We start from the raw sequence: 26,341 nt of genomic DNA on the forward strand, positions 1-26,341 counted from the left end.
AAGACGTTCGGTTTGACGTTCGATCGGTCGGTCGGTCGTTCGAACGTTTGATTTTGGCACGGAGTGCGCGCCATATCTGCATCTCTTTCAGCAAAATAATAAATATACAAAACATGAAAAATATTTTAAAGGTCTAGTCATTATCTTAATCACTTGGTGTCTATGGATAATCTGGCCCTGACTAAATAGCTAACTTCCCACTTTTACACAACAATTTTTTGTTTCGTTTTAAGTATTTCTATGTGTATTGTTTTGTGAATCAGTTCCATATGATATAGCGTATGTAAAGGCTGCTGCTTTTTGCAACATGGTGTGGTTAAAAACTATAGTTGGAGTGTGAGCACTAAAGCAGTTCATATGCAGAGTCATCACACACATAGTTAAAAAATAGAATATTGCAAAGACAAAGTAAAATAAACAGACTTCATCATTTTACGGTTCAAAGAGAGGGAAGAAAATGCTTATGAAAACTAAAACATGACAGGTTTTAAGTAGATCTCAGGGGGAAAATATGAAAATGAAGACCATTTTAGATAATTAAAACAAAACAACACCACCACCAAAAAAAGATGTTACACACTGCAGTGGAAATTTTGCTTCCTAAACTTTGTGGCTAGCACACTTCTAGTATGAGTGAATGGTAGATAACCCAGTGTCACAAATGCAGTAGGACAGAATGAATGATTTCAGTATCTCCATTATCTCAGAGACACAGACAGACAGGGAAGAAATTTTAATAAGCACTTTCAATGTTGTCTCTGAGAAACCTGTCCAGTCAACAGATTTGGCCTCAGTACGCCACAAAAGCCAATGACTGAAGAGCGTGAAAGAGATAAAGGTGAGCGTAACATCAAAAACAGCTTTTCGAGGCGAGTTGCATCTCAAGGGAAAATATCAATCCACTGGCCTGTTAACTCTTTCTGTTCATCCAGCTCAAACCTGCACTGCAGTTCTGTGAGTGACTAGGTATCACAGTACTTGTTTATTCTCATGATTAGTACCACTTTTTTTTAAAAATAGAACATTAAATATAAGAAATAAATTAAATACAAATAAATTGAGGCATAGCAAACAGTATAGTACACTGATAATAATAAGAAATGTTTCTTAAGCACCAAATCAGCATGCTAGAATGGTTTCTGAAGGATCATGTGACACTGACGACTGGAGTAATGATGCTGAAAATTCAGTTTTGCATCACAGAAATAAATTACATTTTAAAAATATATCAAAATAGAGAAATGTTATTTTATACTGTAATTAAATTAATTAATTTGTTTATTTATAATATTAAATGCAAATAAATGCAGCCATAGTGAAAATTAAAGACTTCTTTAAAAAAACTTTTGAACAGTAGTGTAGACAGAAAATGATTAATCGAGATGCTTTTTGCCCACAGAATCAAACACAGCTGGACTCAACTTAAGGTGTAGAACCATCTCAAGGCTGATCAGAAGAAATGGACAGCCCCTGAGTTAAATATATGAGTGTCACAGCAAAGGGTCTGAATACTTAGGACCATGTGATATTTCAGTTTTTCTTTTTTAATAAATCTGCAAAAATGTCAACAATTCTGTGTTTTTCTGTCAATATGGGGTGCTGTGTGTACATTAATGAGGAAAAAAAATTTACTTAAATGATTTTAGCAAATGGCTGCAATATAACAAAGAGTGAAAAATGTAAGGGGGTCTGAATACTTTCCGTACCCACTGTATATACCATATACATATACTGTATAAACAAACACGGTGGATAAAATAAAATATAACAATATAACAAAATAAAATAATAATAATGATATAGATAATAAAAAATACGGAAAAATATAACAGAAACAGAAAAAAGGCACTAAAGCATTTTCATTTGTTTTTGCTTCCGTACCTTTAAGTACTAAAAATGCCTCAAATAGTAGGCTATACAATATTGGTTAGTTTACAATGATTCATAAAATCTCTCACCTTGATACCTTTGAGCACCAAACAACACCCAGAGCGTCTTACTGAGGCAAACATCTCCTCAACCCTCCCCTGATCATTACAGCTGCACGAATGACAACAACTACCCATGTGCTTGCTCTACTGCCAAACCATTCGCTTTGTGCGAGACACCATGGACATCCACTCCGGAATGGGTTGTTTGTTTTAGTTTTCTAGGTCGCGAGCTCGTTCTGTAGCGTTACAACAGGCAGAATGAAATAAGTATCTGACTGGAACGCAGAAACAGCTCGAGAGCGAACACTCCGACGTGAGCGAGGACTAAAACTTTTCAAGAAGAGAGAGAAAAGATGTGCTAATAAGACATTAATCCGTCGTAACAGGTAATCATGCTTTATATATTTTATTTTTGTAACTGTCCGTTTAAATTCCTTCACACATCGCTGTATCAGGCTGTACGCGCGCGCGTTATCTCATCCGCAGTAGCGGAGCTCGCATACTAACTAACATGCTGCAGTGAACTGACGGGATATAATAGCCCATTTAAAGGCCTAAATAACAATAATTTAGACCAGTATTATTATTGGCACAACTCCACCGCTGTCTATATTTGCAGACTTTCTAGTTTAAATGCTGAACGAGACTTAGCCTAGGTTAAGCCGAAAAAGCTTTCCACATTTGTGTTTTTCTCCTTGAGATGAATTATGTTAATCTCTTTCTCTCTCATTTTGACAGTTTAAAGTTCAAATGTGTTCTATTATGCGTTATGATACTAAGTAGGCAACTATTTTGCATGCATTAGTCAAGTTGACTGGGTGATGATAAGCATTTATTTTTTGTCTCAGTTAATCTGCTCTTTAGCTTTTGATGGTATTCGTTGTGAAGAATAGCTGCTTAAGGCTGCTTGTTTTTGTGTTTAAATCTCTGGTGGTCAGTTGCTTTAGTAAAAGCTTTATTTATCACCACCTTTGACACGTCCATCATTTTGGAGCTTCACTTGGGAAAGTGCTGTTTCTTAAAGGGACAGTGCACATAAAAATTCTGTCATTATTTACACACCCCAATGTCATTATGAATCTGTATTTTGAAGAATGCTCTGCTTGGACATTTTCCACATAGTGATGGTGCATAAAGGTTTTCATTTTATGGTTATATCCTTATCTGTAAATGTATTTCCATCTTGCATTAAGGCTTGTCCTGACAGCAAGCAACATACATTTAGCAAAAATGTTCTATATTAAATGTAGGTTGTTGGAGATTAAAAACATGTTTAAAATTCTAGTAAGATAGGTGAGTGTGTTATTTAAGTATTACTTGTATACTAATTAATTTTTTATATATTAATATTTTGAATTGGCTTTAATTTATATGTTCAGTTTTTATTTAAATGTTTGTAAATTTTCTAGTAATTTATGCTTTTGTGATTTTATTAGATTTTTTTATATTACTAATTAGGTTTATTTTATTTTTTATAGTTAGTTTTAGATCAGTTTTAGTTTTTATTTATTTTATTTCCAGATAGTAATTTTAGAGCTTCAACTTGGACTAAATGAAAATTAGAACTGAAATAAGTTGTGGTTATTCCTCTAATATTTATATTATATTTTATTTCAGATATATTTTAATTAACAAAAAATGTTTGATATAGTTTTAGTTAACAATAACTGAGTTAACATTTCTCTGTGTTTGTGTTTTTTAAAAAATTTTTAATTTAGTGGTTTGAGCTACTGCTTTAAAATGGTAACCAATCAGCAGTTGTTTTTGAGGGGTTTAATGTATAATGTAGGGCTGGTCCGAATACCATTTTTTGAGCTTCAAAGCTTCGGTAGCAGGCCCAGTTCTTGACGGCTATAGAAGGGTGTGCTGGCAGATATCCTGGGTGGGCATTTTTTAGTCGTCATATCGTCACATAGTCTAGAAGATATGTATACTGTACATATTGCTATAGGTCTATTAACTATATTATATGTACACTGAAAAAAAGCTTTCATGGGCAGCCTAGAATATCATGTACTTTCACAGCAAAATAAACTTTTTTATTCTTCTTTATTGAATAGTAAAAAAAAAGCCCTCTTTGTTCTCTTTCTCTTTCAACTAACTTTTTTATTTAAACCAAACAAGGCTGTAATCATGTCTAGAACATTGGCTTTAAAATGGTAACCAATCAGCAGTTGTTTTTGAGGGGTTTAATGTATAATGTAGGGCTGGTCCGAATACCATTTTTTGAGCTTCAAAGCTTCGGTAGCAGGCCCAGTTCTTGACGGCTATAGAAGGGTGTGCTGGCAGATATCCTGGGTGGGCATTTTTTAGTCGTCATATCGTCACATAGTCTAGAAGATATGTATACTGTACATATTGCTATAGGTCTATTAACTATATTATATGTACACTGAAAAAAAGCTTTCATGGGCAGCCTAGAATATCATGTACTTTCACAGCAAAATAAACTTTTTTATTCTTCTTTATTGAATAGTAAAAAAAAAGCCCTCTTTGTTCTCTTTCTCTTTCAACTAACTTTTTTATTTAAACCAAACAAGGCTGTAATCATGTCTAGAACATTGGAGGGACCAATTATTTTGAGGAAAATATAAAGACCAGACCACTATGGTAATAGTATTTATTTAAAGAAACTAAATAAATAAAGGATTTAAATGGTTTTAGGGGAATAAATTAAAGAAAAAAGAACAGTAAAAGAATAAGAATTTTTGTAAAGTAATCAATCTGAACGGCAAATAATATTTTTATCTTAAAATATGTACCCATTCAATTTCAATTGTATTGTTGAAAACGCAAAACAGAAAAATGCTATTGTCCTCATAATCAATTATAAATTACATGAATCATGTAAATGGCAGATCTACTTTCCATTCAAAACCGTGGAATTTGACAAAAAAAATCGAATAGTTTTGCATCCCTGGATATTGTTGGTCGTTTATGTCGGGGAACGCTATGTTTCTAGACAGTCGAGCCGACTGTTGCAACGAATTCGCCAAAAAAAAAAAAAATGCTCCAAGAACGGGCACTGCACTAGTGATACAAAACACAAAGGTCTGTTAAGAGCAATACTTTTAATATAGACAAATTATTTTTAGGCTGGGCTACTGTACGTTTTTTTATGACTGCCGTATCCGCAAGTATTTTCCAAGCAAATTAAGTGCACGTTTTTATCATGTGTAAAATTACTGATTAACATGGCGGATAAAAAGCAGCTCGTTTTTTTACACCAACAATATACTATATATAATAAATGTAAAATACTACTTACAGAACTTTAGATTTTTCAAACTTGATGTGCTGTTGTGGTAGGCCAGTTTCAAATCGCATAATTACACACTGCTTTTGTCTTGTCCTCACTCAATTTAAAGTGCTCCCACACAGCTGAGGTCTTCGGCATTTTTGTCTTCTCTTCCAGATGAACTGAATCATGATGTTCACTCATGGGCGATTCATATTCAAGAGCGAATGAGAACCGTTTCGCGGGGGATGCCAGGTGTTAAAAAAAAAGTAAGAAGAATATTCGAATCTCAAAATTGAAAATCGAATGCCAACCCACCGAACGAATAATCGAATATTCTGGTCCAGCCCTAGTGTAATGTTTATATTTTAACCTTTTTTTTTGCATATAAAGTAAAGCATAGCATATATACAGTCACTATATTTGTTTTCAGAGCCTTCAAATGGCCCATTATTTGGACCCAACATTGAGCAAAATGTGGAATAACATTTTTTTAAAATAATGGATTAAAATGAATTATTTTTGTTAATTAAAAAACTCTAGGCATACCTATTCCCTCACTTCTCTGTGTTCTGTCTGACTATCTGCCTCTTTATGCTGTAGTTTAAGGTGCTTTCACTGATGCTGATTGCCTGTAACAAAACAAACAGATTTGTCATCTTTTTAGGCATTCTGCATGGAAGATTACAGCAATAGAAGGTGCTTATCCACTGTATATTCAAAACAGAAAGTAGATTAGCATCAGTCTTTCGACATTTTTAACAATCGCTAACCAAACATCAGAAACGTATGCGAAAAAGTGGCTCCATTTTCCTGTCTTAGAGTTGTCACCTTAATTACACTTCTTTGAAAAGCTTTACAACTACAGCAAATGAAGGCTTAAAATGGGGCTGTATCTGATTGCATTGCAAAACAACCCAGCAAAGCAGGTGGACAAATGATTCATACTATTTGTCTTGTTTGCACATGGGTGTCCTGACTAATAGCAACTGTTCCTTAAAATGTAGTGTTAGTTGTATGTACAGTATACAACTAGGGCTGCAGCGGATCATTACTTTGACAACTAGTGAATCTGTTGATTATTCTCTGTATTGACTAAAATATTAATAATATAACATATTTGATGTTGGACATTAAAGCATGATGAGCATTATGTGGATTTATTTTTATATGTTATATTAATAATATATCATATTTGATGTTGGACATTAAAGCATGATGAGCATGAAAAAAAAATCATCATGCTCATCATGCTTTAATGTCCAACATCAAATATGTTATATTATTAATATTTTAGTCAATGTATTCAAACCATGTTTCAAAAGCACTGACTACAGTGGATTGACTTTATGGATTATAGTAATTTCGTTACCACTTTTAAACTTTTTACTTGCTGCAGTACATTCAGTAGCTGAGGAACTCATGGTTTTTGCACGCCGGCATCAGCAGCTTTGCGTGGCCTGTCACACCAACTCACCTGGGAAACTCATACAGCCATGTCTCAGAACGCCACCCTATCAACCGAACAGCTTACATCAAATTACAATGCATGAGTGTGGGCGACTTGTGTAAACATATCTCTGCTGAGGGAAGTGAATATGACATTTTTATGTTAAGAGCATTGCTCCGGCGTTCCAGGGTCTTACATATGTAGCCAGCTATTCCCTGTGCTCTGCAGATTAGAGGATTAAGAGATATAGCCTTGAGTTTGTGCAATATCCATAATGCCTCAGCAGTAACACAGACACTAGTGGAAAACGCATGGGGTGCTGCACTCTAATACGCCTAGAGACGCTCATGGCCAGCCACTGGTCTGCGATGACTGACCTCTGTGCCTGTGGCTTTGTATTTTGTACTTTAGTTGACTGACCCTCTTATTTGTCTGTGCTAATCCTGCTGTGTTATTTGAAAATTCTACAGTGAAAGCTACAGTCAAAATAAAAACTATAGTAGGGGAGACCAGTGCTGGCTGTCAAATATTTCTACTCTTGTTGGCTTGCAAATCAAGAAATCCATTCGGCTTAATTTGTTAAGCACTCATTAGAGCTGGGAACAGGTTTTTGAATTAAGATTGGCTTATTTCTAGCCTTGAATGCCAGACTGCAAGGCTGGGTTTTCATTTGATTTCATGCTCTTATTCAATCCTTTGTACTAAATGAACCTTTGAACTAAATGAAGTAGCCAGTGAGCTTAAATTTCTGAGCCAATGCACTGATTGCTTTTCTCATTTGCATTGTTTCTAAGGAGTAAGATTGAGAACTTTTCAGACAAAGGACAAAATCAAATGCAGCATGATACTCAAACAATGGAGAATTTGATGATGCATCGCCCGCTTCCAGTTTGGAGTTTGTTTGGAAGGCGTTTGCCATGGAAACAGGGTTCTGCTTTCGTGATGTTTTCTTAAGAGTAATTGAGATTAAATAAACACAGTCCAAACTCCAGAGTCATTTGTTTGCTAAAACCATTTGTTTAACTGTTAAAATTCAAAGACATTTTTTTTGCCAAGTGACTATCTACGAGCAGCATACAAGTTGCTCAGGAATGGAGGAATCGTAATAATGTGCCAGAACCTTAAATCAGATCCCTGTCCCTTATGTAATGGATTTCAAACCTCATTTTAGCTCATCTTAAATGCTCCGTCATCTGTGAGATAAAGGCAGACTTGTTTTATCATTTGTACAATTAGTGCTGCCATCTCAGGAGGCTTCATAACGATCCTTTTAAATCAACTTATCCCTAGGAACCGACAAGGAGCCCTGCCTTAGAGGTAATGGAATATTGTCTAAGTTAATAAAAGCACGCAATCAATTATTCGTGCTGGCTGTAAGTTGAAAATAACTACTGAAAAGAACAGCGATTTCCTCTTTGTCTTGCTCTTAGTCATAAAGACATCATTGAAACCTAATTTAAAGAAGCAGCGTTGCTAAAAATTCATTGAGATTTGTAATATTTCACCAGTGAAAAAGAGAATTAGGTGACTGCTCATAATGGATTCATTGCGTTACTGCTCTGTGGATAGTTTTTTCTTTTTGTACATGTCTTTTTGACTTTCATTCTCATTTACTGCTTTTATATATTTTTTCTGCACCTTACTTGCCCTTCTTGCCAAGGCTATGGTGGTATTTTTTATTGATTAGCTATATATGATTTGAAAAGCCTGTGAAATCATAAGCTACAGCACTAGAGAGAAATATTGAAATATCAGCAAATATTTCTGATATTTAGCCTCAATTATCAGCAAATACGTGTATGTCTGTGTTGGCACCACGTCATGATTATATCTCTTAAATATAATGTTTAAACAGAGTTAATTTGGCACAATATGAAAACATTTTGCATACAATATAAAGAGGTTAAAAATACTGTAAAGTTTAATGAAGTTATATGCAGCAGTAAAAAGGCAAGAATGTAAAAATGTTTAATTTGCATTTGTTTTTAAAGAAATATGACTTAATTACAATGAGTTAGTGTTGAATTAAGAAAAGTGTCATATGATAGACAGTCCTTGTTATTAGGATGATGAGAGCAGATTCGCTGTGCTTTGTTTTTAGGCCATTAGCAACTTTATGATTATTAGATTTGTCAGGAGAATGACGTGCATTGTGCACTGTGGGCCAGGTGTTGGATCTAGCTGTAACCAAGTAATGAATGGTGGCAAAATACTGTTGACAACAAAGTAAACTATAGAATCACTTAAACTAATACCCTTGTCATCTGTGTGATTCAGACTGACTCATTTGTTAGTTTTGAGTGACTACTGAATGAAAGGTGTTTTGTGAGGGTGGAAATTGGCTATAAGAATGTCTAATGTGGCAGCTTGTCAGTCATTGCGTCATGGTTTAACATTGTGAAGGATCATAGCCTTGTCACACACTAGGAAAGAGGCAGAATGCTCCGTGAGTAAATTCTCTGTTCATTATGCATTCATCTTACTGAACACCTTAATATTCAAGACATTCTCAGTATTTTTCATTAAAGTCAAACTGTTGCATTTCAAATCAGTCTCAGCATATTACGATCTCGCTGGAAATATACATACAATCTGACAGCTTGACTTTTAAGTACTAATGGATTTGTTTTGCAAGTAGCTTGATAATGAACTCTTGAAGTTTTTGAGTGCTCATGATTTACATTCATTTGTGTAGCTCCACCAAAGTGGTATTGCTTGTGTGTGTGTGTGTGTGTGTGTGTGACAGACACAGTATGAACTGATTGTGTAATGATAGTTTGAACTGATTTACAAAATAAACAAAACGTTTCTGTTCTCATAAAAAAATATCTCAAATTATACTATCAATGCTTTTTAACTAATAATTTTAACAATAAGGTTTAAACCAAGTGTCTGGAATTTAGTTGGAATGCTTTTACATCAATTGAAAACCCGTTTGTACTCACCGACAAATTGGAACAAACTTTGATGTGAAAAGTACTCAGATCTACCAAAAGGAGAAAGGAGAAAAAGACCATCAAGTTCCTACTGGTCCTCCTGTGGATAAACCAACGTTAAAAAAAATTTAGTTTGGGAGATTGTTACAGAAACTAAACTGAGGTGACAGCTAACAACACTGACAGCCAACATGCAGAGGAAGCATTTCAGTATTTCTCTTCCTGAACACCCTAAAAATATAATTGCCTAGAAAACAGCTACATGGCAGCTTGAGAGACATAACCCCATCACAGCTGTCATTTTCTGATCCATCACAAAGACCTGGCCAGAGGTGCTGAGGCCCAGCATTTCCTGTGCTGCATTCAGTCAATCCTATTAGAGCATTACAGCACACATCTGCATGGCCTACAGACCTGATCCCTGAACAGAATGGAGACACTATTTTGTATAATGCTCTCTTATTTAATCCCTCACCCAGACGGTTGAGCTCCATGGATGTTGGCAGAGGTCTTGTTCTGCTGCCCAGTTGCTTTGCTCCAGTTCTCCTCCAAACAAGGTTAGGCCCTGGTTTACTGGTCTTGTGAATGAGGGTTCTTCTTCATATGTTTGGCTCCCTCCAATGTTTTGTCTGCTTGACAACTTTATTTAAGCTTTGATTCAGCTTCATTATTGTTATCACTGCGTGCTATCTCAGTAACCCACTATTAATAGACAGCTGGTTGTGTAATCAATTAATCACCAGTGACAAACTCACTGTGAATAGAGTATCTGTACAGTGACATCGGTATATGACTGGAAATTTTAACTTCCTGCTTCATGCTGTGTCCAAGTCAATAAGTATCATTGTATTGGCAAGTTAAAACAAAAAAGGATTACTATTTCTCTGTTCCCAGGCAATTAACTCTGCTGGTAGATGCCATATCTACACCATTGTGCATGCAATAAAGTGTTTTTGTTATTGTTAGCCAAAAATAAAATGAAAAATTTAAATGAATTGAAAATTGAAATAAAACTGGAAAAAAAAAATGATAAAGTACTAAAATTACAAAAACTAAAATAAAAAAATATTAATAAATGGGTAATAAAAGCTAAATAGAAATATATATAATTAATATAACGAATACTTTAAAGAACGGGGATCTATCAAAGTCTGATAATGTTTGTAGAAGTGAATCATGGCACAAACAAAGGAGATCTCTGAGGACCTCAGAAAAAGAGCTCTTGTTGCTCATCAGACTGGAAAAGGTTGCAAAACCGTCTCTTAAGAGTTTGGACTCCACATATCAACAGTCATACAGATTGTGTACAGATGGAGGAAATTCAAGACCACTGTTACCCTCCCCAGGAGTGGTTGACCAACAAAGATCACTCCAAAAGCAAGACGTGTAATAGTCCACAAGGTTGCAAAGAACCCCAAGGTTACTTCTAAGCAACTAAAGGCCTTTCTCACATTGGCTAATGTTGAAGTGAAAAACACTGAACAACTATGATGTGCATGGCAGAGTTGCAAGGCGAAAGCCACTGTTCTCCAAAAAGAACATTGCTGCCTATCCGCAGTTTGCTAAAGATAATGTGGACAAGCCAGACAGCTACTGGAGAAAGGTTTTGTGGACAGATGAGACCAAAATTGAACTTTTTGGTTTAAATGAAAACATGAAACATGGTGGTGGTAGTATCATGGTTTGGGCCTATTTTGCTGCATTTGGGCCAGGACGGCTTGCCATCATTGATGGCACAATACATTCTGAATAATACCAGCAAATTCTAAAGGAAAATGTCTGGACATCTGTCCGAGAACTGAATCTCAAGATTAAGTGGGTCATGCAGCAATACAACAACCCCAAGCACACAAGTCATTTTACCAAAGAATGGTTAAAGAAGAACAAAGTTAATGTTTTGGAATGGCCGAGTCAAAGTCCGGACCTTTATCCAATTGAAATGTTGTGGAAGGACCTGAAGGAAGCAGTTCATAGGAGGAAACCCAGGTCCTGCACAGAGGAATGGGCTAAAATTCCAACAAGTCATTGTGCAGGACTGATCAGCAGTTACAAGAAATGTTTAGCTGCAGTTATTGCTGCAAAAAGGGATGAGACCAGACACTTAACGCTGAGATTGTCGTGCTTTTGCGACTTTTGCCACTCTCAAATATTTAAAACTGGATAATTTTTCTCAATAAATAAATGACAGTATATTTTTGTCTCCTTTGTTTGATTAGATTCTCTTTGTCTACTTTCAGGACTTGTGTGAAAATCTGATGATGTTTTGGGTCATATTTATGTAGAAATATAGAAAATTCTAAAGGGTTCACAAACATTCAAGCAGCACTGTATATATAACTAATAAAAAATGACAAGCACATAACAAAACGAATTTAAACTGAGATAAAAAGTGAAAATATAAAAATGAAAGTCAAATCAAAATAGTAATAAATGCTATAAAAAGGTAGGCTAATACTAAAATAACACAGATGCAAAACTGGGAAATTCTGGTAAATGTATTTATATATAATTATGTAATATTTTTATATTATTCAGGGCTGTAGACTCATTCTTCCCACTGTTCGCAGTGGTACGACTAACTTTCTCAGTTGGTCGCAGCAGCACATGATTTGATCACACTTTTTTGGGGGGCTTCAACATGGGATTAATCAATGCATGCTGATGAATAGTTTTTCCATTATGATAGTTTATAGTTATATGGTAACAAAAGTGGGATTAACATTCAACCCGTTCTTTTTCATCAGTATTATTTGTGATCAGGGAAATCAGAGCAGACCATGCACTCGCACAAATGCAACCACGTAAAATTTTAACGGTGGGGTAAGTGATTTCTGGTAGCCAATGTTGATATTTCAAATCACCAAAACAAACACCCCCCTACCCCAAAAGGGTCTCACCCCTATTTTGATAGCTCTGCCCCACACATACAGTGGGGCAAAAAAGTATTTAGTCAGCCACCAATTGTGCAAGTTCTCCCACTTATAAAGATGAGAGAGGCCTGTAATTTTCATCATAGGTATACCTCAACTATTAGAGACAAAATGAGAAAAAAAATCCAGAAAATCACATTGTAGGATTTTTAAAGAATTAATTGGTAAATTCCTCGGTAAAATAAGTATTTGGTCACCTACAAACAAGCAAGATTTCTGGCTCTCACAGACCTGTAACTTCTTCTGTAAGAGGCTCCTCTGTCCTCCACTCGTTACCGCTGCACCTGCTGCCTACTTATACTCATGCTGTGATCAACGGCAGCTGAATGCAGTAATCGCATGCCAATGTGCATTGGCTCGTTTAGTTTACACTCAAAGTAGATTGGTCTCTCTAAGCGAGATCCCAATTCAACGGTCACCGACGTGACGTCTCCGTTCCCTCCTTCAGGGAACGAGGGTTACATATGTAACCGAGACGTTCATTTTTGTAGCTCCACCACAGTGGTTTTGCTTGTGTGTGTGAATAAAAAAAAATTAAAAATAATAATATGTATAATTAACATTGTGGCCTGGCCACACACACACATTTAAAGTCCAGTTCTCACTATTAACAAACCATTAACTATGACTTTTGTCTCAATAAACTCCTAATTTGCTGCTTGCTAATATTTAGTAAGGTAGTTGTTAAGTTTAGGTATTGGGTAGGATTAGGAATGTAGAATATGGTCATGCAAAAAATGCTTTATAAGTACTAATAAACAGCCAATATGTTAATAAGAGGCATGTTAATAATAAGTAACTGGTTAAAAGTGAGAATGGGTCCCTATACTAAACTGTTACAGACACTGTAATATAGCATTTTTAATATGTTAATATATTCTATAAAAAAATATAAGTTTTTGAGTACTGAGACAAATGAATAATTTAATTTGAGTTTTGAATTGTTTAAAACACAGTTTGAACTGATTCACAGAATTAAACAATTGAATGTCTCTGTCCTACACCTCTTCATAAAAAATCTCTCAAATGATACTATCAATGCTTTTAACTAATAAGTTCAATAATAAGGTTTAAACTAAATGTATGGTTGGTTGGATTTTACATCAATTGCAAACCCGTTTATGCGCACCGACAAATTGGAACAAACTTTGATGTGAAAAGTACTCAGATCTACCAAAAGGAGAAAGGAGAAAAAGAGCATCAAGTTCTAACTGGTCCTCCGGTGGAAAAAACAATGTTTGAAAAAATTGAGTCTGGGAGATTGTTACAGAAACTAAACCAAGGTGACAGCTAACAACACTGACAGCCAACAGAGGAAGCATTTCAGTATTTTTCTTCCTGAACATGCTAAAAATATAATTGCCCAGAAAACAGTTACATGGCAGCTTGAGAGACATGACCCCATTACAGCTGTAATTTTCTGACCCATCTCAAAGACCTGGCCATAGGTGCTGAGGCCCAGCATTTCCTGTGCTGCATTCAGTCAATCCTATTAGAGCATTACAGCACACATCTGCATGGCCTACAGACCTGATCCCTGAACAGAATGGAGCCACTATTTTGTATAATGCTCTCTTATTTAATCCCTCACCCAGACGGTTGAGCTCTGTGGATGCTGGCAGAGGTCTTGTTCTGCTGCCCAGTTGCTTTGCTCCAGTTCTCCTCCAAACAAGGTTAGGCCCTGGTTTACTGGTCTTGTGAATGAGGGTTCTTCTTCATATGTTTGGCTCCCTCCAATGTTTTGTCTGCTTGACAACTTTATTTAAGCTTTGATTCAGCTTCATTATTGTTATCACTGCGTGCTATCTCAGTAACCCACTATTAATAGACAGCTGGTTGTGTAATCAATTAATCACCAGTGACAAACTCACTGTGAATAGAGTATCTGTACAGTGACATCGGTATATGACTGGAAATTTTAACTTCCTGCTTCATGCTGTGTCCAAGTCAATAAGTATCATTGTATTGGCAAGTTAAAACAAAAAAGGATTACTATTTCTCTGTTCCCAGGCAATTAACTCTGCTGGTAGATGCCATATCTACACCATTGTGCATGCAATAAAGTGTTTTTGTTATTGTTAGCCAAAAATAAAATGAAAAATTTAAATGAATTGAAAATTGAAATAAAACTGGAAAAAAAAAATGATAAAGTACTAAAATTACAAAAACTAAAATAAAAAAATATTAATAAATGGGTAATAAAAGCTAAATAGAAATATATATAATTAATATAACGAATACTTTAAAGAACGGGGATCTATCAAAGTCTGATAATGTTTGTAGAAGTGAATCATGGCACAAACAAAGGAGATCTCTGAGGACCTCAGAAAAAGAGCTCTTGTTGCTCATCAGACTGGAAAAGGTTGCAAAACCGTCTCTTAAGAGTTTGGACTCCACATATCAACAGTCATACAGATTGTGTACAGATGGAGGAAATTCAAGACCACTGTTACCCTCCCCAGGAGTGGTTGACCAACAAAGATCACTCCAAAAGCAAGACGTGTAATAGTCCACAAGGTTGCAAAGAACCCCAAGGTTACTTCTAAGCAACTAAAGGCCTTTCTCACATTGGCTAATGTTGAAGTGAAAAACACTGAACAACTATGATGTGCATGGCAGAGTTGCAAGGCGAAAGCCACTGTTCTCCAAAAAGAACATTGCTGCCTATCCGCAGTTTGCTAAAGATAATGTGGACAAGCCAGACAGCTACTGGAGAAAGGTTTTGTGGACAGATGAGACCAAAATTGAACTTTTTGGTTTAAATGAAAACATGAAACATGGTGGTGGTAGTATCATGGTTTGGGCCTATTTTGCTGCATTTGGGCCAGGACGGCTTGCCATCATTGATGGCACAATACATTCTGAATAATACCAGCAAATTCTAAAGGAAAATGTCTGGACATCTGTCCGAGAACTGAATCTCAAGATTAAGTGGGTCATGCAGCAATACAACAACCCCAAGCACACAAGTCATTTTACCAAAGAATGGTTAAAGAAGAACAAAGTTAATGTTTTGGAATGGCCGAGTCAAAGTCCGGACCTTTATCCAATTGAAATGTTGTGGAAGGACCTGAAGGAAGCAGTTCATAGGAGGAAACCCAGGTCCTGCACAGAGGAATGGGCTAAAATTCCAACAAGTCATTGTGCAGGACTGATCAGCAGTTACAAGAAATGTTTAGCTGCAGTTATTGCTGCAAAAGGGGATCAGACCAGATACTTAACGCAAAGATTCTCATGCTTTTGCCACTCTCAAATATTTAAAACTGGATAATTTTTCTCAATAAATAAATGACAGTATATTTTTGTCTCCTTTGTTTGATTAGATTCTCTTTGTCTACTTTCAGGACTTGTGTGAAAATCTGATGATGTTTTGGGTCATATTTATGTAGAAATATAGAAAATTCTAAAGGGTTCACAAACATTCAAGCAGCACTGTATATATAACTAATAAAAAATGACAAGCACATAACAAAACGAATTTAAACTGAGATAAAAAGTGAAAATATAAAAATGAAAGTCAAATCAAAATAGTAATAAATGCTATAAAAAGGTAGGCTAATACTAAAATAACACAGATGCAAAACTGGGAAATTCTGGTAAATGTATTTATATATAATTATGTAATATTTTTATATTATTCAGGGCTGTAGACTCATTCTTCCCACTGTTCGCAGTGGTACGACTAACTTTCTCAGTTGGTCGCAGCAGCACATGATTTGATCACACTTTTTTGGGGGGCTTCAACATGGGATTAATCAATGCATGCTGATGAATAGTTTTTCCATTATGATAGTTTATAGTTATATGGTAACAAAAGTGGGATTAACATTCAACCCGTTCTTTTTCATCAGTATTATTTGTGATCAGGGAAATCAGAGCAGACCATGCACTCGCACAAATGCAACCACGTAAAATTTTAACGGTGGGGTAAGTGATTTCTGGTAGCCAATGTTGATATTTCAAATCACCAAAACAAACACCCCCCTACCCCAAAAGGGTCTCACCCCTATTTTGATAGCTCTGCCCCACACATACAGTGGGGCAAAAAAGTATTTAGTCAGCCACCAATTGTGCAAGTTCTCCCACTTATAAAGATGAGAGAGGCCTGTAATTTTCATCATAGGTATACCTCAACTATTAGAGACAAAATGAGAAAAAAAATCCAGAAAATCACATTGTAGGATTTTTAAAGAATTAATTGGTAAATTCCTCGGTAAAATAAGTATTTGGTCACCTACAAACAAGCAAGATTTCTGGCTCTCACAGACCTGTAACTTCTTCTGTAAGAGGCTCCTCTGTCCTCCACTCGTTACCTGTATTAATGGCATCTGTTTGTTGGTGGCTGACTAAATATTTTTTTTTCCCCACTGTACGTGCGCAACCCAGGCAACGATTATGGCGGAATCTGCTGTATTATTATCTACTGTATTAAACATATTATCTTACTTTTCGGACACACTTTGGGAGCTGACGCTTGAAACAGACAGTGGAGGAGGTTTAGACGCTCCAGGCTTATAGGGTGTGGAAATGAATGTGTCTTTATCATAGCTGAAGGGAACGACAATACAATTGCAGATGAACAAACAAGTGAACATGACACACGAGCATATTCAAGCAAAAGCCAGCATACATTAGTTCTGTGAAACAAAGCAAAACCAATGTTACTCAACTATCGAGAAGAAACAACGTAACCTCAGCCTTCCCGCTCCTTGAGTTCTCTCCAGCGCTGGAAAGCTGATCCGAAATTTACACGGGTCCTTCTTCTTGCCTTATCGTAAGCCTTCTTTTGTTCCGCAGACGTTTTCCTCTTTTGTTTTTTTATCTGCCATCTCTATCTTTCTGTCGTCGCTCGGCTCGGCTAATGTCCATCCTGTGCACTGAGCACTCTCTCCTCCGCATCATGAGTAGACACGCACCTTACTGCTGATTGGCTGCAAGTTTGTTTTGGTACTCGGCCCGACTTAGTTTTCTAAAGCGTTTTTGAAAAAATACATACCCCACCTTTAACTCACACATTCTCAAAAAATGGTCGCAGTCTAGAGCCCTGTTATTAATATATTAATATATTAAATTTATCATTAAAAAACTCCAAATAAATAAAAAGTAAGAGTTTGTTTGTGTATGTGTATATCTTTGTGTGTGTGTGTGTGTGTGTGTGTGTGTGTGTGTTAGCTTTGACTCTTTTCCTGTTTCAGAGGAACCATAACACTGATGCAAAATCCTTTTTCTTCATTGATGGCAATTCAAAAATTCCCAACTGTTTTTATTTTATTTTTTCAGAGGGCTGTTAACAATGAATTATTTCACAGCTCATGCTTTCTTCAGGTATTACTACGGTGGCCGAGAAGTGCAGAACAAATCACAATTCTGAAAACAAAAGAACAAATTACAAATGCAAATGCAAGTCTAAAAAACAAAATAACAATTCAGAAAACACAACAACAATTCAAAAAACATTATAACAAGTCAGAAAACACAATGACAAATTCGAAAACAAAATAACAAGTCAGAAAACACAACGAAAAATCTGAAAACAAATTAACAAGTCAGAAAACACGACGACAATTCAGACAAACCGGAAAAGGTAGGTATAGTTTGAGACAGTGCCATTGGTTTGGGATTACTCACCGCTGACTGGACGATACATCTGTCAATCAACGTATACAGGACGAACCAGCCGAAGAACAGCAGAGTCGTGGTAGAAAGTTCGGAGATGGTATTAAAGTAGCTCAGTTTAAATGTATTGTATGATTTGCCCTTACACTGGAATAAAAAATACGGAGTGTATATTTACATTTAGTTAAAAGTGGCTGTAGCACATCACCTCCAGTGGCCCAGGTGGATAAGTCCTTGCCCTTGGCTTTTTGACGCGATCGACCCGGGGTCGATCCCGCCTTTTGCCTAGCTTTTTTTTCCTCCCTTTTCAAATCTCGTATTAGCAATGGATTCTATTTACACTAAGTGAAAATAGCAGTATTTTTAGCAATATGCTATTTACACTAAGTGCAAATACCTATTTACACTATGTTAAAATAGCAGGATTTCTACTATCAAGTATACTACTTGTTGCAAATAGTGGCAATTATCTGCACTTCAGTATTGTAGTACATTATAAAACAGTATGCAATAATAACGTATTGAGTGTAAATTATAATTTTAATTATTAAATGGATGCCACCTTATTGGTACAATAAAGCCCTCCCTACACCTACCCTAACCCTACCCGATACTTTTTTTTCAACTTTTTGATTATTTCCTTAATTTTTATTGAAAATAAATGCCTTTACGATGTGATACGAGATTTGAAAAGGGAGGGAAAAAAACCTCGGCAAAAGGCGGGATCGAACCCGGGTCGATCGCGTCAAAAAGCCAAGGGCAAGCACTTATCCATCTGCGCCACTGGAGCTCATATTCTACTACCACTTTTAACTAAATGTAAATATACACACTGTATTTTTTATTCCAGAGTAAGGGCAATTCATACAATACATTTAAACTGAGCTACTTTAATACCATCTCCAAACTTTCTACCACGACTCTGCTGTTCTTCGGCTGGTTCTTCCTGTATACGTTGATTGACAGATGTCTCATCCAGTCAGTGGTGAGTAATCTCAAACCAATGGCACTCTCTCAAACTATACCTACCTTTTCCGGTTTGTCTGATTTGTCATTGTGTTTTCTGACTTGTTATTTTTTTTTTCGAATTTGTCATTGTGTTTTCTGACTTATTATAATGTTTTCTGAATTGTTGTTGTGCTTTCTGAATTGTTATTTTGTTTTTTAGACATGCATTTGCGTTTGTAATTTGTTATTTTGTTTTCAGAATTGTGATTTGTTCTGCACTTCTCGGCCACCGTATATTACAGACCTCCTTTTTTCTATCTCTTAATTATCCATTTCTCTCCTCTATTCCTTCACAACTGAAGATGTAGGCTACACTAAATGTGTTTGCCCTGCAACAGTCTGCCTTAACAATTCCCATGTCAAAAGAAAGCCATTGTTAGGCTCACAGCTGCCTCCCAGAGTCCCTAAACATTTTCCCCGTCTATTTAGCCCTGCTGTGTGCAGCTCATGGACGTCACCAACATGCTGCAGTAGTTTAGCCATCAGTGGCCTGAGAGAACTGCTGTTTGCCCGGCTCTAGTGGCCCTGTCTATTTAGTGGACCTCATTTCCACAAGTAATTTCCTTGCTTCAGAGGCAGTGGGCAAGGGTTGCTTAGATATGCGTGTGTGTATTTAGAAGTTTTGCTTGTTTATGTATTTATTCTGCACGCTTGTGGACAGATCTGTTCAGGCAAAGCTCTGGCATGTTTTAGCGGTTTTACAGATTCCTAAGCAGGTGAGTGTTCCGTCAACTGGCAAACTATCCAGTGGTTGGGTTTGCAAAAATAGACTGGCACACACTCACACACACACACACAAGTGCATACAAGGCGTTTAAGAGCAGAAAAGCATGTGTTCAACAAGCAGTAAATAAAAAAAATAAGGGCATGTTTGTTTGTGTGTACATATATACATCTGTTTGTGTATTTGTTTGTATTAGCCTTGACTCTTTTCCTCTTTAAGAGCTTGAGAGCAACAGAGCATTGTTCGTTTCATCAGCCTCTAATGGTGCGTCATTGCTTTTTTCACATTATCGAATTATTAATTTACTTATAATAAATCACCACATAAATAAAGAACAAGAAAACTTTCACACTTCACTTGATGTACTACATTTCAGGGTTATAATGAGTTCCACCATTTCAGGGGGTAAAAAAACTTGTTTGAATAGACTTTTTAATTGAAAACCCATTTCCACAACATAAAACTGCAGGTCTGAGGACCAGCTGCTGGTGGGGCTGGGTCTGGTTCGCTTGGCAGCTTGCTGCCACTGAAATGGAGAATTATTGTAAAACAGAAGGGATGAAGAAGCACATGCCAGAGGGTGATCCGATCATGGCTCCTTTTTTTTTTTTGCCCAACTGCTTCAGAAGTCTCATTCTACTCTGAAACTCTCTGAGCTGTAGCTCCATATGGCAAGCAGGACCTTTAGTGATCTGTCAAGCCACTTACCGTCCATGGAGCAAGTTTCATATGTGCATTCTGTGGCCTTTGAGAGACTCTGGACTACTGAACTATGGCAAAGAGTTGTTTGTTTTTAATAGTGGTGTAGATGTAGAAGTCTAATGAGCCCTTGAGGCGTAACAATTACACAAGTAGAGTTAAGTTTAAATTGAGTTTTTGTATTATCTCAGTCATTAAATAGTGCCAGTATGAGTCTGATGCCGAGACAGAAGACATGAAAATGAATGCTCCATAGACATGAATGAGAGATGTTTGTGAGGCTGATGACGAACTTATGATCCAATTATGATATTGCGATGTGGGTCAATAACATATAAGAGTGTCATAAATAAAATTAAAAATCTAGTTTAAAACTCGTCAAGTTCTTAGAAATGTACTCTTTGTAGTCATTTTGGTTTTAGATTATTTTGCCAAACTTTTATACCATTTTCAAAAAAAACGTATTTCTTGTAAAAGCAAATGATTCGTGTGATCTGAATTCTTGTCAAATATCATGTGATCTGACCATCAAGTAGATAACACTGAATCTGCTCTTGTGAGATGTTATATACATAGCTCAATTTAAGAGTCACACCTGTTTATAAATACAGTTGTCCTTCGCAAGCACTGAATGAGTGTGTATGAGCCACAACATTTCAGTGATCACAGTTCGCTAGGTCATGAAAAACACACTAAAATAAAGATTTTAATCTCTATTTTTGTGTAACTAGAATCTCTATAACATTTCACATAGTTTTAAATGCCCAGCAAATGTTGCTGCAAATGTTTGAGTGTGAAAGATCTTTCATTTAACAGCATGAGGTTAATGCTCCGCAGTATAATAGGTTCATAACACAGATGTCTTTTTCTTAAATTAATCTACAGTAGATCTTTGTGTGCACTGTGGAGTGCTGTGTGCGTTTTGTGCTGTGATACTGAATATGGAAATTGTTACATTTTCATGTAAGACCATGAAGAGGTCCATAGGAAGACACTCCAGTTCCAGACGTCCTGTAATCTCTTGTATTAGAACTTACATATTAATATTTTCATAAGAGTGGCTTTTATATTCCTTTTTCTTCAGACACATAGAGGAGACTATACTGTAGCTTTGCCCAGCACGAATAGAGAAAGTGAAAATGAGTGAATTGAGACTGTTGCATTACAGAGTTCAAACCACATATGGATCAGCTTTTTTTTTCTCGTTCAGTCATTCGATCTACTGGCAGTTTTAATTTGACATTCACCATGAATGTAGCTAAGGTGATAGGTATAAACCCCATGTCGGTAACTTTTGCTTAATGTGGGAGCCAGGCTGAGTAAGTAATTTTTCAGCATGGTCAAGTACTGCATTTAAATAGCCATTTTCTCTTCTGTAATTTCCAAGGCATTAAAATGGCTGACTGCTTCATTACTTGAGTAGAATCTGATCACTTCAGTAGGATGTATCTTACTGCTCTCCAGGGCAATCTTCCAAATAATGGCGCAGAGGCCTATTTTTCTTTTGTTCCAATCTATTTTTTCACTCTCTCTCTCTTTAGTAGTTTCATTCCAGCCTTTACCCCACTAGACAAATGTAATCATGATTTTAATGAATGAAGTTGGCCAGTGTAAGTATTACAGTAATTGGTTGTAAGTGGATAAATCTGAGATGGATTCTACCTGCACTAAGCCAGAGGAAGATACTGTGGATGAAAAGATATGATGTATGTTTGTCATACAGTGGGAGGCATTTCATAGTGAGGCTAGCCATCCGTCATCATTTGCTCACTCTCAGGTTGTTCCAAACCTGTATGAATGTCTGTCTTCTGTTGAGCATAAAAGAAGATATTTTGAAGAATGTGGGTAACCAAACATTTGTTGTTTCCCATTGACTTCCATAATATGGAAAAAAATACTATAAAATTAGTCAGTGGAGACTAGAAACTATTTGCTGTCTTTATTTTTGTATTATTTATATTTTGCCCGCTCACAACAGAAAAGTGGAAAGCTTTAACAAAGATGCGTTATAAGCCTTCTTAAATCATATGATGTAGCTTTGTGTGAGGAACAGACCCAAATTTACGCCATTATTCACTGAAAATGTTGTCCTTTATTACGTCTGGGCCAATCTGTGTATGCTTGACATCTGATTGATTTCTGTCACAGCAAATGTCATCTCCTTCCCTCCCAAAACTATATTTACACTATCCACTCTTTCCTTCAGTCAATCTTTTTTTTTTGTGGCCTGTGGGTGTGACCATTCCAATTACTGCCACAAGCTTGTTCCTTCCAGCTCTTTCAAACACAGCTGCTCTCACGCTGGCCATTAGCATGCTGAGAGGGTCTCAGGCCTGATAAAAATGCTGATTTATAGACCGGGATGAACATTAATCCCTGATTGCTCTGTAAATTGAGTCTTATGAAATGAATTATGTCCCAGCTCTGTACGGGCGATAAAAAAAGTCCCCCGAGGCATCAGACTCAAATGTGTATTGTGCTCCTGACTATACACATGTACAAATATCAGGTAGAAGAAAAATGAAACTTATGTGCATGCATTTGTTTCCAAATTTTAGGGTCGGTCAGATTTTTGTTGTTGTTTAAAAGAAAGCATTGGATTGATCAAAAAAGTAACAGGAAAGGCATTTATAATAATGATTATAATGTTGTAGAAGTTTTCTATTTCTCACAGTTTCCACAAAAATATTAAGCAGCCAAACCATTTCCAACATTAATAATAAAAATAAATGTTCATTGAGGAGCAAATCAGCAAATTAGAATGATTTCTAAAGCATCATGTGACACTGAAGACTGAACTAATGACTGTTGAAAAAACAGTTTTGCCATCAAGGAATAAATTACATTTTAAAATATATTACAATAGGACACAGTTATTGTAATAGTATTTCAGATTTTACCATATTTATGAATAAATAAACCCAGCCCTGCTGAGTATAAGCAACTTATTAGAGAGATTGCCATTATAACGGTACACATATTATGTTTGTATCATGAATTTTTTGATATTGTGTGCTTGTGTCTGGAGGAATAGTTTTTAAATCAGCCAAACATTTTACACATAATGTTGTATGTTTTAAGGGCAGTGATTTTATAGCATTTTTAAACTCCATTTGAGCCGAAGCCAAATGAGCTTGAAGTGCCTGCTGTTTTCCTCAAGCCGCTGGTGTCATCCACTTGGAGCATGACTGTGGCTTCTTTTAGAGTTCAGAGCCCTTTGAGAAGAATCTCGCTGCACATGAGCACTTTAATGAGACATCATGAGCCTGCACACCTACTTTTGGATTTTAAGCTGTCAGAAGTTAAAAAGGAGAATAAAGATAGCTTTTGTGAAGTATTGTGAATGTATTTTACTCTCAAGATCCTTCAGTCCTCTATTTGGAGAAGTGCAATTAGATGTATCAAGCCAAACGTCACTGAAGATCATCACATGTTACTTGTATTGTCATAAAATAATAACTTCATTAACACCATTCATCATTTCCACATTTTTAGAACACAACATTATTAATAAGTGAATTAGTTAAGTTAAGTATAGGTCTTCATTTCACAAGTATGAATCAAGTCAGTTGCAAATAATCAAGATATGCCATTTCAATTAGCCTAAGTCAGAATGAGAGTGTGAAACGTGTTGTCAAAAGTAAGGCTTGAATTACAAAAGTCAAAGTGTCTTGTCATATTTCACTCCATTGAGTAAATAAGTGGTTTTCTGTGTTAAAAAAAGAAACCGCTAGAATTTTTTCTTTGAAATGTATTTGATAAGATTCATGTAGTCGTTGCCTGAAGTAGTGTAGCGTCTGGACCACTCCAACACACAATATATATTTTGTTAGCTAGATTTCACAAATACTTTGTAACACCCCAGGACGCCGAACAAGACCCTGGTTTCATGGTAACCCGATACATTTACAACCTTGTGGAATGCGAGCCGGCTCTCATTCTGCTTTCTCCAGAAACAAGGGGTAAAAATGCACAGGAGAAATGGACTGTTCTACTAATTAATTCATAGGAAAACCTTTTCTTTGAATGAACACACATTTTCTTCAGGCCATTGTGTGTATTATTGCTGTTTTGTATTTAATCTGTTGTATTATAGACTATTTTTATTCATGCTTACGATAAACCACTCATTCATATAAGTAACTCTACCATGTCTAGTATCTATGAATTCGTCTTCGGATGATCTAACTGAGAGTGCATATTACATGCTGATACCTCTGCAACATATGGATGTTCTAAGAATCATTACTAATTTCTGCATCAACACTCAAGTGAATTACATATGCAAAATACCATGCTTAGAGACAAAGGGCCATAAAAACGCAGAACTCCCACTTGAGATTCCGGACTTCCCCATTGGGCAAGCCCATCTTGAGAGGCGTGAATCTCTGCAGGCTTTAAAGGCCACACTTCAAGAGACCCGCCCCAGTCGGTGGTTCGGTCATTAAGCTAAGAAGATGTGAGAAACGCTTCAGGATACCAAAGCATCTGTGCCAGGCCTTTCGGCCTAGTCCTTTCCATTCATCAAGTGACTCTGACTCAAACTGGTCCTTTCTCATCAACCAACTTCAGCAAGATCTTGGGGCCGTAAGATCGCATCAGGAATCTTTGTTCATACAGACGTGCAAGTATCAAACTTAGTCGATTTAATTGATGCATTAAGTATCAGTTACACCTTTCTACAAGGTGTGTTTGAACTCAGAATCTGACGTATCCCTGAAGGCTTTGATCTGTTGAATATACATGCAAAGTGTTCCATAAAATCCATTCTTTATGCCTCTTTCTATGCTGAGTTAAACTTTAACCCTTTCCTATACCAACTGTATGTGTGTGTGTGTGTGTATGTGTATGTTAGACCGGCTTAATGTGTTTATGTAGTATGTTAGACTAGTTTAAGTGTTTATGTAGTTAATAAAACCTTACTTGTATCACACTTGACGTGTTCATCGTTTAGTCATAACCGGAGTCAATAATCATGCAGATTTACGTTACAAACTTATAGAATTGTACAGTAAGAAAGTTATTTCCTTTAACCAGGAAATTAACGTTCTTAGAATTGACAAGACGGTTGACCCTGAGTGGTCAGCTAAATATCTACAGTGGATCTAAAATATGAATAGTTAATTATAACTAGTTATGGTTAATTATTCATATTTCCCCATTGAGCTGATCCGCTACAGTAGGCAGCATGAATCATTGTCACTTTTCTGTTTTTTTATAACAAAACTAACTGTCAGTTTTATCTACATCACTACATGTCTTAGGCGCTTTTATAGTTTTATTTTTTTAAACCGGATCAAGAGAATAGGTTGAATGTTGTGGCAGAGAGATCCTACATTGGTTCAACACTTCCCGCTATGGTAATAGGGCGTCTTGAAGCCTTCAGAATCAGAATCAGACTCTTGATCAGACTCTCTTCGGAATGAGCTTTATTGCCAGGTATGTTTACACATACGAGGAATTTGTTTTAGTGACAGAAGCTCCACAGTGCAACAGAATGACAGTGATAAGACAGGAAACAGATAATAAAAAGAATAATATAAAAATATACAAAATAGGCAATGTACAAAAAAGCAAAAACACAATATATAATACAGACTATTTTGTATGTACAGGTATGATATGTGCAAATTTGAAATGTAAATAAGTATGTGTTAAATAAATAATGTATACTAGTGTTGTGTGTTCCACGATTATTGTTAGGTGTTCATGAGATGAATTGCCTGAGGAAAGAAACTGTTCCTGTGTCTGGTCGTTCTGGTGCTCAGAGCTCTGTAGCGTCGACCAGATGGCAACAGTTCAAAGAGGG

At 36.2% G+C, this 26,341-nt stretch overlaps 1 protein-coding gene across 1 annotated transcript in view; it reads left to right on the forward strand.

Moving 5' to 3' along the window:
• The first annotated feature begins 2,138 nt into the window (after positions 1–2,138).
• Positions 2,139–26,341, forward strand: part of LOC107570807 (teneurin-2-like) — a 100,253-nt gene continuing 76,050 nt past the window's right edge. The window contains exon 1 of the mRNA XM_016257075.1: positions 2,139–2,317. The gene's annotated coding sequence lies outside the window, so the exon portion shown is untranslated. The remainder of the gene's footprint in view (positions 2,318–26,341) is intronic.

Source organism: Sinocyclocheilus grahami, unplaced genomic scaffold, assembly GCF_001515645.1.
Source record: "Sinocyclocheilus grahami isolate Dianchi unplaced genomic scaffold, SAMN03320097.WGS_v1.1 scaffold1508.1, whole genome shotgun sequence".
Taxonomy (NCBI): Eukaryota; Metazoa; Chordata; class Actinopteri; order Cypriniformes; family Cyprinidae; genus Sinocyclocheilus; species Sinocyclocheilus grahami.